Genomic DNA, 13,844 nt, shown 5'->3' with positions numbered 1-13,844 from the left:
TGGAATAAAATTTTAAGAATTTATTCATACGTTGCATTTTATGTTTAAGAATATGATCCCAGTCTAGAGTTCTATTTCTTATGGATGCAGATTTTATTCTTAGTGTTTGTATATGTTTGTAGATATATAATATCCATACACATCTATAATTGTTTATTTTCATATTCTGAACAATATCAGATAATTCTTGAACATGCCATGGAAAGTTATTTATTTTTAACCAGTCTATCTGTTAGCTCATTTACTGTCCTTATCAGACATCTCATGAACTCTTTGGTTGCTGTTTGAGACAAGTTGATGCCACAACCTATGATCATAGACCCTTCTGACCAGGGAATTCATGACATGTTTGCTGTCAGAGAACTGTAGTTCATAAGCACAAACCGAATGGGCCTCCCTAAGCTTGCACAATTCCACAAGAAAGCGGGAAGTAAAGGGTGGTTGAGTAGAATCCCGCGTTTTGCAGACCTCATTCCTAGTTTAGAGTAAATCAGTCACAGAAGATGCTGAGGACAACTGGTTTCTCGGTCTAGTCTGAAAGTTGTGTTTCTATCATAATATATTTTCTATGGTACCTTAAGGATATGATTGAATCTATTTCCATCAGTTTTCTCCTTTAAGAAATTAAGTCAGCATTTTATCTTTCACCTCGAGGCTAACTTTCTCTCATCAACAAATACGTAATTGCTTTGTTAGAAGCTATGTGAACTTCTTCAGTGGCCTGCATTTTGCCTTGGATCCTAGTACTGGATATCCTATGACAAATGCTGGCAGTTCTTTCCCTGTTTGAGTGGGGGATAGGGGAAGGATAGCATTAGGAGAAATACCCAATGTAGATGATGGGTTGATGGGTGCAGAAAACCACCATGGCACGTGAATACCTATGTAACAAACCTGCACATTCTGCATATACATCCCAGAACTTAAAGTATAATAAAAAATAAAAAAGCTTTATTCCTCCCTCCCAAAGAAAAACTTCACAACACTGTAATCTCTTCATAGATTTTGAAAAACTTCTATGAACAAAATTATAATTTTCTTTTTAGTCAAAATGTTGTCCTGGGCAAATACCATAGTCCCTTTAAGATGGGATATCAGTACAATTTTCCAAATGGCTAATTTCTAACAATAAAGTCCAATTTCCCCTCCACAGTTAAGTGTCACGTTTTCTCATCTACTGAATGTCAGAAGGGTTCTCTGGCCTGAAGATAATAATTTTTAGATGAGGTGTCAGGCTGTACTTGCATATGCTTTCTCTAATGTAGTCTTACCATTAACAAAGTAGTGATTTTGAATTTTGAAATTGTGACCTGTTTTTACGCAATATAATTCACATAACTCCACATCGATATGGAGATTTATGTAGTTCTTTCCTAAGGTACATTGAAGCCTTCAGTCCAGGAACATATGACTGAGGCTCAAGGAGCAAACCAAGAGCAAGGGCAGAGTCAACTGAATGGCACAATCAGCAAATTCAGGGTAAGTTGACTTTTCTGAGACCCTAGCCTTGGCACCAGCTCTATGGCATTCATTTTATAGATGCTGTTCTCATGGCCTTAGTGGTTTCTTCAGGACCTTGTAAAACATTCTGCTATGAGATTATCAAAATCTGTGATGATTTCCATCAGGAGGCACACACATCCTATTCCATGTCATTAAGTTTATGTAGAAGTCATTGAAATTTTAGTTAGAAACAAATGTGGTATCCATTTGTAGATACACTTGTTTTTATTATTATTATTATTTTATTGCATTTTAGGTTTTGGGGTACATGTGAAGAACATGCAAGATTGTTGCATAGGTACACACATGGCAGTGTGGTTTGCTGCCTTCCATCCCCTCACCTGTATCTGTCATTTCTCCCCATGCTATCTCTTCCCACCTCCCCACCTACCCTGTCTCTCCCCCATTTCCCCCCAACGGACCCCAGTGTGTAGTGCTCCCCTCCCTGTGTCCATGTGTTCTCATTGTTCAACACCTGCCTATGAGTGAGAATATGCGGTGTTTGATTTTCTGCTCTTGTGTCAGTTTGCTGAGAATGATGGTTTCCAGGTTCATCCATGTCCCTACAAAGGACGTGAACTCATCATTTTTGATGGCTGCGTAATATTCCATGGTGTATATGTACCACATTTTCCCTATCCAGTCTATCATCGTTGGGCATTTGGGTTGGTTCCAGGTCTTTGCTATTGTAAACAGGATACACTTGTTAATGAGATTTAGTCTTGAGAAAATACTGCACAAAGGTTGAAGCTAATCCTTTATAATCTGGATTATTTTTCTAGAAATCATCTCTGCTTCTGCCTACAGAGCTCAGAGACAGGCAAAACATGGATCAAATTTCCCATGTCTATAAAGATAGGGCTGAAGCACAGGGAAACAACAGGTGAACTGATACTGACTTTAGTAAAACAAATGTCATCCCAATTACTTTCTCATATCTGTGAGCTCTAAATGATGATATAGGGTACAACCAACAAAATCAGAAGAATCATTTTTTGATGGCAGCACTCTTGAAGAAATAGAAGAAATAGGATGGCCACAGTAATTAGCAAAGTAAGTTTTTTGTGTTATATCCCAGGGCAGGGTTTTGTTTATTTTTCAAGGAAATTTGATTAATGAAGATCTAGAAGGATTTTATGCCAAGTTTCTAGTTAGAGCCCATCTTGCATTCTTGATTTGTTTGAATATATTATGACAACTGGAAAAATAATACAGTAATCTAAATCATAGGCACTCTGCATTTGTGTGCCATGCAGAAATAAGACATAAGTCTGAGGTTGGGCGTGGTGGCTCACACATGTAATCTCAGCACTTTGGGAAGCCAAAGTGGGTGGATCACCTGATGTCAGGAGTTCAAGACCAGGCTGACCAACATGGAGAAACCCCATCTCTACCAAAAATACAAAATTAGCTGGGTGTGGTGGGTGCATGCCTGTAATCCTAGCTACACAGGAGGCTGAGGCAGGAGAATTGCTTGAACCTGGGAGGTGGAGGTTGCAGTGAGCCCAGATCCTGCCATTGCACTGCAGCCTGGGCAACAAGAGGAAGACTCCATCTCAAAAAATAAAAATAAAAAAGACATAGGTCTGGAAGATATCTATGCAAAATAATAACAGGTTATCTGTGAATGTCAGAAGATACGTTAAGCCAGATAAAATTTCTAGAATCACTGAAAGAACTGTTCCTTCTAAAGTACTCATCTCAGAGCTAATAATGTATGTTTTCCTCCTCATCATCCTGATAAGGAAATTAAAGTTGGTTATGTAGGAACTTGTTTGGTGGGCTTTGATCAAGCAGCCTGCTTAGTTGTTGACATTAAGACTAGGTATATAGTATACTAGTGCCTGAGATTTTATGTGGCCATTTCCAATGTACTCTGCTTGATATCATCTTTTCTGGACAAGGAAGTAAAACTGATGGTGTGAGTATCAGTTACTTGCCTGATTTTACATTTGAAAGATTTGTTTGCAGAAATATTCATATATGTGTATTTTATATATGCATTATATATACTATGAATGACTTTGATGTACAATTAATATTTTAAAATTGTAAGTTATAATCAATTATATTATTATAATTAGAAATTAATATAATTAGAAATTATAAGAAACTGTTCCTGTAATGTTCTCATTCTCATTCAACCCTATTCCCTATTAAGCAACTAGGATCATCATTTTGATCCTAGATATGAATCTGCCCTGGCAAACCAGAGACTCCTATACCACCTGCAAGGGTCTGATTATTAGCCATATATTATCCCAAGATCCTCTACAGTGTCTCTTTTCATATTCACTTCCATGGAGGAAATGATATCAATCACCAGATCAAGGGGGTTCTCTGGGTTCTTTATTATATGGGGACAAATCTCATTGGTCAGGGCTATACCCACATGACTTAATCACCTCCCAAAGGCTCCACCTCCTAATGCCATCATTTTGGGGGTTAGGATTTCAACATATGAATTTTGTGGGGGCATGCATATTCAGACAATAGCACTTATATTTTGGTGATCCCTCAGAAAATCAAAAAAAGAATTACTGTATGATCTAGCAATTCCATGCCTGTGTGTATACCCCCAAAATAGAAAGCAGGATCCTAAAGAGATACCTGTGTACCCTTTATCATAGCATAACTATTCACAATAGTGAAAAGGTGAAAGCACCTCAAGTGACTATAAACAGGTGAATGGATAAACAAAATGTGATATATACATACAAGCAAATTTTATTCAACCTTACAAAGGAAGGAAATTGTGACATATGCTACATCATGGATGGACTTTGAGGAAATTAGCTGTGTGAAATAAACCTGTCACAAAACTACAAATACTGTATTATTTTATTAACATGAGATGCCTAGAGTAGTCCGATTTATAGAAAACAAAAATAGTATGGTGGTGGCTAGGAATGCAGGGAAGAATAGGAATTGTTGTTTAATGGGCACAGTTTCAGTTTTTCAAGATGAAACGAGTTCTGGAGACTAATTGTACAACAACGTGAATACACTTAACACTACTCAACTCTGCATTTAAGCATAGCTGGTAAATTTTATATGTGTGATGCCACAATTAAGATTAAAGTAAAATACAGTATTCACATATGAATGCCAAATTTGATTCTTTATATCCTCTTGGTAATCTTTAAAACAATTTCATTCACTTCCAGTGCACCAGTCCAGAGCAAGAGGTTCATAAAGAGTAATTTCTGTTTCATTAGACTTTGTTGTTTTCTTTAGGATTCAGGTCTCCACCTGTTCTATGTGTGGAACACTTTCTCCTGGCTGCCTGGCAAATCTTCAGCAAGACCCCATACACTCTGACATCAAGGAAGGCATTGTCTCAGAGCTTTCTCCCAAGATACTCAAACCTGGTAGCTTGCAGGTGTGAGGTGGCCACCATTAACTTGTAGTCAATAACCAGCAGGCTCTGCATGGGCCTCAGCCCTTGAACACAAAAGTGACTGAAAGGATCTGTAAATGCCCTAGTGTGAGCACCAGTTGGGCTTCTGAGAAGAAAGGGCAGCAGAGTATCAGGAGGAGAAGCCTAAAGAGCAGAATGCATTTGTTGATCCTGGGGGAACTTGCAGTTTCTATGTCCTTGATACTGTTACCAAGCCGAGCAAGAGGGAGAAGAAACAGTATTCAGTGAGAAAGTCCCTGACCAGGCCTTCTGTAGCCTGATATTTGCCACAAGCTGTGTCAACACCAGCTGTTGCGAGCAGGATGAGCAAGTCAGAATATCCACCTGGCCGTCCACTCCATTAGTGATGAGGTGTGTTGAACAGTGTCTGAAGCTTGGGTTATTCTGGGTACATATGGATAGAAGACATCTCGGAGACTAGCCCAAACCTCTCACTTTACAGAAAGAAAACTGAGGTCCACATTCATAGATTTATAGTTCAGTGCTTACTCTACTTTGTTTGAAATAAGTTATGTGTCAAAGAGGTGGGGGTGATGTGGAGAGTATTAAAATAGCACTGAGCTCCAAAGGAAGAATTTCTAGTATCTTACTCTCTCCTATCTCCAAGTGTCTCTTTTCTTCCTAATAGAAGAAAAAAAACTCATATTAATTAGTCAGAACTGAGATCGTAAACTGGGCCATGGCTGTAGATGGTGGGTAGAGTAGCTGTGACAGGTCAGGTGATGGGTTAGTCTATTTTGTTTCCTTGCTCTCTTCTAATTGGAAAATTTATCCTTTCCCCTGTCACTTCCATGGTCTTTTTTTTTTTTTTTCTTGCGTTCCAAATGGTGAAAGCCTAACCATATTTTATTGTTCTTCCTCTCTGTTCAGTAAAAAGAGTATGGTAAGTAAAGTACAATATTCTTCACTCAACCAAGATGAAGCTCAGGCATCTTTCTCCTCCTCTCTCCCCTCCAGAATCCACCCCAGCAGCCAGGCCAGGGAAGCGGTCTAGGTGATCTCCCTCAGCATTATCATAGGCCAACATTCTTTTCTGGTTTGGGTCCCTCCATGATTATTAACTTTGTCCTAGTCCGTCCCTCACATTATAAGATTAGGTAAATTTTTAGGTGTGAATAGTCCCAGACAAATGCAGAGTATCAAGTCTTTCCTGTCTATATCACTTCAACATTTAAACCCAGCTACCTTAAAAATAAGTTTACTAGGTTGGGTATGGTGCCTCATGCCTGTATTCCCAGCATTTTGGGAGAGTATGCCGGGAAGATCACTTGAAGCCAGGAGTTTGAAATCAGCCTGGGCAACAAAGTGAGACTCCATCTCTTAAAAAAAAAAAAAAAAAAAAAAAAATGGCCAGGCATGCTGACACATGCCTGTAAGCCCAGCTACTTGGGAGCTGAGATGGCAGGATTGCTTGAGCTTAGGAGTTCGAGGCTACACTGAGCTGTGATCCTCCCACTGTGTTCCAGCCCAGGCAACAGAATGAGACCGTGTCTTAAAAAAAAAAAAAAAAAGGAAGTTTACTACATGTTCTAGTCCAGTTTATAAAATACTTTACTTATTTTCATTTTATATTTGAAACCTAACCCACTGCTTAAGTATTTTTTGGCCAGGCAGTGGCTCACTCCTGTAATCTCTGCACTTGGGGAGGCCAATGCAAATGAATTGCTTGAGCCCAAGTGTTCAAGAAACCTTGTCTCTCCAAATTAAAATATCTAATTCAAGTATCTATCGGTGTGTGTGAGTGGTGTGTGTGTGTGTGTGTGTGTGTGTGTGTGTGTGTGTGTGTAAGAAGGGCAAGAAAAAGGCACCTATCTTCATAGATAAATGATACTTAACACCCCTGGGAAAATAGTAACTGACTAAAGAAAAAAACAATCTCCAATTTAAAAAAGTTATTTATACAACTTCCAAGGTCGATGGTTGCCCTATTTAATTTTAGATGGTAACCAGAAGTTCTTGAAATTTTAAAGGACTGCAAAGTGGTTAACCAGTGAAAAACTGTGATTAAATTCTTACTGTAAAGAGCCAGATCAAGACAAGTGAATATATTTCAAGGAAATGACTGCATTAAGGAATCAATATATAGTTGCAAGAGCTTCTCAGTGAGTCTACCATCCACAGAGTAAAACATTTTCCACAACTATTATATCAATATGTGGCAAATAATATCTTAAGATTTATGTACAAGTTGTTCCCACTTGAATATGTAGCCTGTTCTTTGAAATCATGCTTTAAAGCAATCATTTGTAAGCATAAGAGTAACTGCAATTCTTGTGTGTTTCATTTCAAAATGTTAGAAGTCATTGGTGAATACATGAGTAAAGATGAAAGAAATTAATGCTTGCTAGATATATACTTCAGATTTTAATTAACTTATTTATGTCAGTGATTTAAAAATAGTTCTGTGGAACACAAAGCCTGAAAAATGTCTTAACAGAAAAATTAAGTGTTCTGTAAAGCAATGAATTTTGGAAACACTGCATTACTGTAATGAGGAATATTAAAGAGATTTTGATTTGGAGGTAGTAAGGAGATTTGGATTTGGGGATACAATACAACCAAGTGGGGTTCATCCCAGGTAAGATAATTTAATTTAATATTTAAAATCTATTTATAATAATGAGTTTCTCAATGGAAAAAAAATTAATTAAACACATATGATAAATATTCTCAAAATACTTGAAGCAGAAGAAAACTTTCTCAATCTGATAAAGAGTTTCAACACAAAGACATCAGATAACAATTCTTCATGGCTAAATAAATATTCAATAGTGTCCTCTGATTTAAGGAAGTAGACAAGAATATGTATTGTCTCATTTTTGTATCTGGCTTCTTTCATTAAGCATAATGCTTTTGAGATTCATCCACATTGTTTCATGTATCAATGGTTCACTGCTTTTGTTGCTGATTACTACTTCATTGTGTGGACATAGCATAATTAGATTATACATTCACTGGGTGAATGCTTATATTGTTCTATTTACATTGTTGAATGAACCATATAAATGTTTTCAGGTTTGACTATTATTAATACAACTTCTATATACATTTGCAGGCAAATGTATGCACATATTTCATTTCTTTTGGGTGGGGTGGAATTTCTGAACAATAGAGTGTCTGTTTCACTTGATAGAAAACTTACAAGCTCTCTTCCAAAATGACTATATTATTTTTATTCTTTTTAAAATCAACATTTAATCATATACATTTCCCATTAAACACTGCTTCAGCAGCATCCCACAAATTTTGATGTGTTATATTTTCATTTTATTTCTCTTGAAAATATTTTCCAGTTTCTCTTAGGGTCTTCTCTTTGACCCATAGACTATTTGAAAATGTGTTGTTTAATTTCCAAAAGTTTGGAAATTTACCTATCTTTCTATTATTTATTTATAGTTTAATTCAATTATGGTAAGTGTGTCAGTCTATTTAGTGTGTCTATAACAGAATACCTGAGACTGGGTAGTCTATCTTCTAAAGGCATTTATTTAGCACAGGATTCTACAGGCTGGGAAGCTCAAGAGCATACGGCGACATGTTGGGTCAAAACCTTGCATAAGAAAGGAGATCACATGGCAAGGAAGAGAGAGTGTGGGAAGTCCAACTTGCTTTTATAACAGTTCACTCTCTAGTAACCAATCCAATCCCGAGACAACAAAATTTCACTCCTATAGGAGGGCATGAATCTATTCATGAATTATCACCTCTGTGACTCGAACACCTCCCACTAGGCCCCAACTTCCAACATCACTATATTGAGATTTAATTTTCAACGTGAGTTTGGCTAGGAAAACTCCAGTAGTCAGAGAACATATTTTGCATGATATCAATTCTTTTATGTTGTTAAGATTAGTTTTATGAATCAGGATATCCTTATTTTGATGAGTATTGGTTATATACTTGAAAACAATGAGTATTTTCCTGCTTGGGGTGGATAATTATGTAAATATCAATTAGGACCCATTGATTGTTAGTGGTATTCGGTCCCTTTATATCTATTCCAGTATTCTGTCTATGGTTTTATCTAAGACTGATAAATAAATCCACAGATATAATTTTGGATTTTTCTACTTCTCCATTCAGTTATTTTAGTTTTTCCTTTATACTCTGAGGCTCTTTTGTTATATTCATATACATGTAGGGTTGTTATGGCTTCTTGGTGGCTTTACCCTTCTATCGTTATATAATGTCTCTATTTCTGGTAATTTTCTTTGCTCTGAAATCAACTTTGTCTGATATTAATATAGCTATTCTAGCTTTCTTTTGATTAGCATTTGTATGGTAAAAGTTTTTCCATCTCTTAAATTATAATTCAACTCTATCACTGGATTTGGCATGAGTTTCTCATAGATAACACATGGCTGAACCCATTTTAAAAATCTATGTTGTCCATGTCACTCTTTTAGTTAGTATATTTAGATCATTTAGAGCCCATTGGTTTATATGTGACTTTATGGGTTTGCATTCCTGAGCTCCTTCCTAAAATCTCCCAGGTATTTTTAGTTCCCTGGTGCTCTCTTTTTCTTTCTTCTGGCCAGAAAGCTGGAGCATTTGTTACTCTGTACTGCCATATACTACCCACCACTGTGTCAACATTAGGGGTAGTGAAGATCATGGTAATCGAAGCTCTAGCTTTCTGGCCTGTGTACAGACAGAAAAAGATAAATATATATAAATAGAGTTTCCCCACCCTTTTGGAACCACAGATCCTCTAGTTAGAGAGGAAGATTTTCCTCGCTCAAAGTTTATATGCTGCTGGATGGAGGTACTATCATTTTGGAGGTCAATATGGATCCCAGTATCTAGCAGACTCGAAGACGAACTGCCCTGTAGTCCTGTTCCTCATTATACACCCTAAAGAAACACTTCAATGTGTATAGAAAGAGACGAAAACTGTTGATTACTTTACCATTTTTATAGGAGGAAAAGGTTAAAATTAACCTACCTTTTCATTAACAGAGGCACCAACAGTTTCCTCCTCACTTTATGTCTCTGACCTAAAAATGCAACGTCTTCAGATAGGCCTTTCTTGGCCACCATATTAAAAATAATTTAATCTTCTCCCTCAACCCCAATCTCCTTCAATCTCTTTATCCTATTTGATTGCTCCTAATAGTTCCTATTATTATCTGACTCTATATTGCATTACTGGCTTGACTCCTGTTCTCTCCCACCGTAATGCCATACACGGGTGGATTCTTTGCTGTTGATTTTATATACTTCACTACTTCACATTATATACTTATTTGTTAACATGTTTGTTTATTACCTCTCTCTCCAACTGGAATACAAATTCCATGAGAGTTGGGAAATTTGTCTTAGTCACTGTTGTGTCACCCATATCTAAGAATGTGTGGTACTTAGTAAGTGCTCAAAGTATTTGTAGAATATATGAATGAATAAATTATGTAAATCTGGGTAAAGACTGCATGACATTTTATAATTCTCTATCTCTATGTTTTTATATCTTACAACTTTTTTGTATTTTTGAGAAAGGTCCTTGCTCTGTGACCCAGGTTGTGGTGCAGTGGCATGATCTCAGCTCACTGCAAACTTTGCCTCCCAGGTTCAAGTGATTCTCCAACCTTACCCTTTCAAAGTGCTAGGATTATATGTGTGAGCCACCATGCTCGGCCTATATTTTATAACTTTTGAAAGAAAAAATAACAATAATTTTTTAAAAATAATCTTTCAGTGATTAATTTATATGTGATATTTTCCTTGTGTTTTATTTTTCCAAAACTTTTTTGAACAGATTTAATTTTTATAATATTTTTGCTGTTAATATTTTATTTTATAATTTAGCTATAACTCTTTTGGTTAGCATTCAAGGCTTATTTCATTTTATATTGACTCCCCTGCTAACCTACCTTTCTAGCCTAACCGTTCAGTATTCATGAGCAATTATCTGCATGCAAAACAAAATGGAAAATTGGTAGTTTTCGTATGCTCTATGCTTACTTCTCTCACTCCTAACTCTTTCTAAATTGCACTGTTCTCTTAATCTGAAAAGAAAATTCTCCCAGCCCTGTCACCTTCTCTCATCAAGATTGCATTCCTTCTTCAGTGGTGTCTTGAGTGCCTTTTCATACTTTCCTATGGCAATAAATGCATGCAGCAGAGGTGTTATTTGTGCGTCTGCCTATCTTCTTGCCTTAATCTTTGTTGACCAACCCCATTTCCTAAAACACATTTTACAATATTCCAATTTCACAGAATGTTAATCTAGGTCACGTGAAGAGAAAAAAATGATTCCATGGTAACTTACTTTTGAAATGGCTGTATTTTCAAAAAAATCAAATAGATTCTTCTAATTTCAGATCTATTAAGAACATTTTGTCAATGTCCATTCTGAAACTTCAAATGGGATCTATAATATGCAGATTTTTCAACTTGTTTTCCATAAAACTCTTTTTTACATTTTAATGGTTTCCCTCTAAACATTACTTTGTGCCAATATTTCACAATGTGGGCAGTTATATTTTGTTCTATTTCATATTTTTCGTGGGAAACTAATCTCTCTTTTTACCTTCAAAATTAACTCACTGTAATTGATTAGCATAATAGAGAATATATCAACACTAGGTAAATATATGATTAATCTATTCCTATTAGGAATTTCTATAGATAGTTTAGTACTTTGTCTAGTGTGATTCTTTAGGAATATACTTTTTTAATCTTTTTTTTTAAATGAGGAAATCTGGCCTGTGACATTGACCCCCAAGTCTAATCTTCCTCTGCTTTCTAAAGTTGATGGTGAGTTGATAAAGCATCTGTGGAGAATTTCATCCTCTCTTATTACTGCTAAATAGCTTACTGTGCTAGCATGTTCTGTACATATGAGTTAAAATCAATTTGACAGGTGCCTTCAAACATTTGATGGGAATGAGAAGAGAAAAGACAACCTGAATTTTTCTCCACTCATTTGATGCTTGTTGACAGTGTAAATTTGTAAGGATTAGTCAGACTGTGGTTGTAGAGAAAGATTGGGTTAGAATTTTATACGGTTTCATGGTCAAACAAATTGACTAATTCGGATTAAGGCTGAGTTCGGAATGGAGACTTATTTTACTTTCATAGAATTCCAATGTTTGTCCACTTCAAAATGTATTCGGAGAACGAACCATTGTTACCCCACATGTTTTGCATCTGACAAATGTAATCCTTGTAGAAAGGTCTCAGCTGAAATCACTTATGAGCTAGAAAGGCCTATGGTGGTGACATTGAATTTGGGAAACTTTTCTGTTCTTTAAAAATTATTTTAGCAGAACAGTGATCAGATCCATACAAAATAGTTCCAATTAGGGCTTCATAATTCATATCATTGACTGGTCCCAAATCTGTAAATGTCTTTTTATGATTGTCTCTGCCTGTTTACCCTCATTTTTTGATGATAGAGCCATGTTTCCAAACTATGTGGTAGTATTATTGTTAGAACTATTGTTGTGGTTAAAACCTGTTGTGCATCAGGCATTTCCTAAAATACCAGGGATAAACATTTTACATATATTATTTTATTTAGTCATCTCCAAAGTTATGAGATTAATGGAATGTTACTCCTTTATATTATCCTCTACCAATAAGAAGACTTACATGACAAGAAGATTAGTTACTTTGTTCAAAGTAACAGAAGTAGTAATGGTTAAATTGGAATTCAAACCCACACAATCTTTGTCCAAAACATGAATGTCTAGTTATGGCTACACAGTAAACAAATGAGTTTAAAAGTATCAGCTCTCAAGTAAAATGTTTCCCGAATTGCGGGCTCTGTTCTATATTAGTTGTATGTATTTGGGTACATTGCTGAATCTGTATAATCCTCAGTACACTCAAGTGTAAATTAAGGCTAAAAAAGGCGCACATTTCACAGGGTATTTGCAAAGACTAAAGAAATTTATGCACATGCGTAGTGGAATAAAACATCAGTAACTGTTACCTATTGACATGAAACCTCTCATTATTACTGTGACTAGGTTAAGAAAGTTTCTCCAAATAAACTTGTTGATTTCTCTATAGAAATTTCTGTCAAAAGATTTATCTGGTAAAAACTGTAGCAATACAGTAAATGTTGGTGTGTTTTAAGTCAAAGATAAGAGTTCCTGCAAGCATATGTTATTTTAAAATCTTAATCTTTTCTTTTTTGAAAGGAGTGGAGTTCATTACCAGTATCACAATCTTTATCACCAACTATCATTTTCATGATCAATAAAGGCATAAAGAAGTATTTAAAAATGTGTGCTCCAGGCCGGGCACGGTGGCTCAGGCCTGTAATCCCAGCACTTTGGGAGGCTGGGGCGGGTGGATAACGAGGTCAAGAGATCAAGACCATCCTGGTCAACATGGTGAAACCCCATCTCTACTAAAAAATACAAAAAATTAGCTGGGCATGGTGGCGCGCACCTGTAATCCCAGCTACTCATTAGGCTGAGGCAGGAGAATTGCCTGAACCCAGGAGGCGGAGGTTGTGGTGAGCCGAGATCGTGCCATTGCACTCCAGCCTGGGTAACAAGAGCGAAACTCCGTCTCAAAAACAAAACAAAACAAAACAAAACAAAATGTGTGCTCTAGTCAGCAGAGAAATAGCACTCCTGTTCTCTGTGTTGGCCATAGAGGCAGCCTCACCGGTAGATTCTTCAGGGTTCTATGTGGTTCCAGTCAGCTTTGCAATCCATAACACCAAATCAAAGATTCTTCTTGTGGAACAGATTGATGATTTGTGAGAAGATAATGTATACGCTGACTTATAATTCCTTAACAGACACAAAGCAGATTTACCCTCCTTAAAAGACCCAGAAAATCATAAATCCCTAAGGAATATTTTGGAAAATCAGCCTTTTCATTGCACCTATTATATGAAAAATGGCCTTTCGTACTGAACAAGTTCGTAGATGATTCTGCCTTTTTTCTCACATGTTCTTTG

The sequence above is a fragment of the Saimiri boliviensis genome, chromosome 12 (assembly GCF_048565385.1).
Source record: "Saimiri boliviensis isolate mSaiBol1 chromosome 12, mSaiBol1.pri, whole genome shotgun sequence".
NCBI lineage: Eukaryota > Metazoa > Chordata > Mammalia > Primates > Cebidae > Saimiri > Saimiri boliviensis.
Note: the sequence above shows the minus strand (reverse complement) of the source record.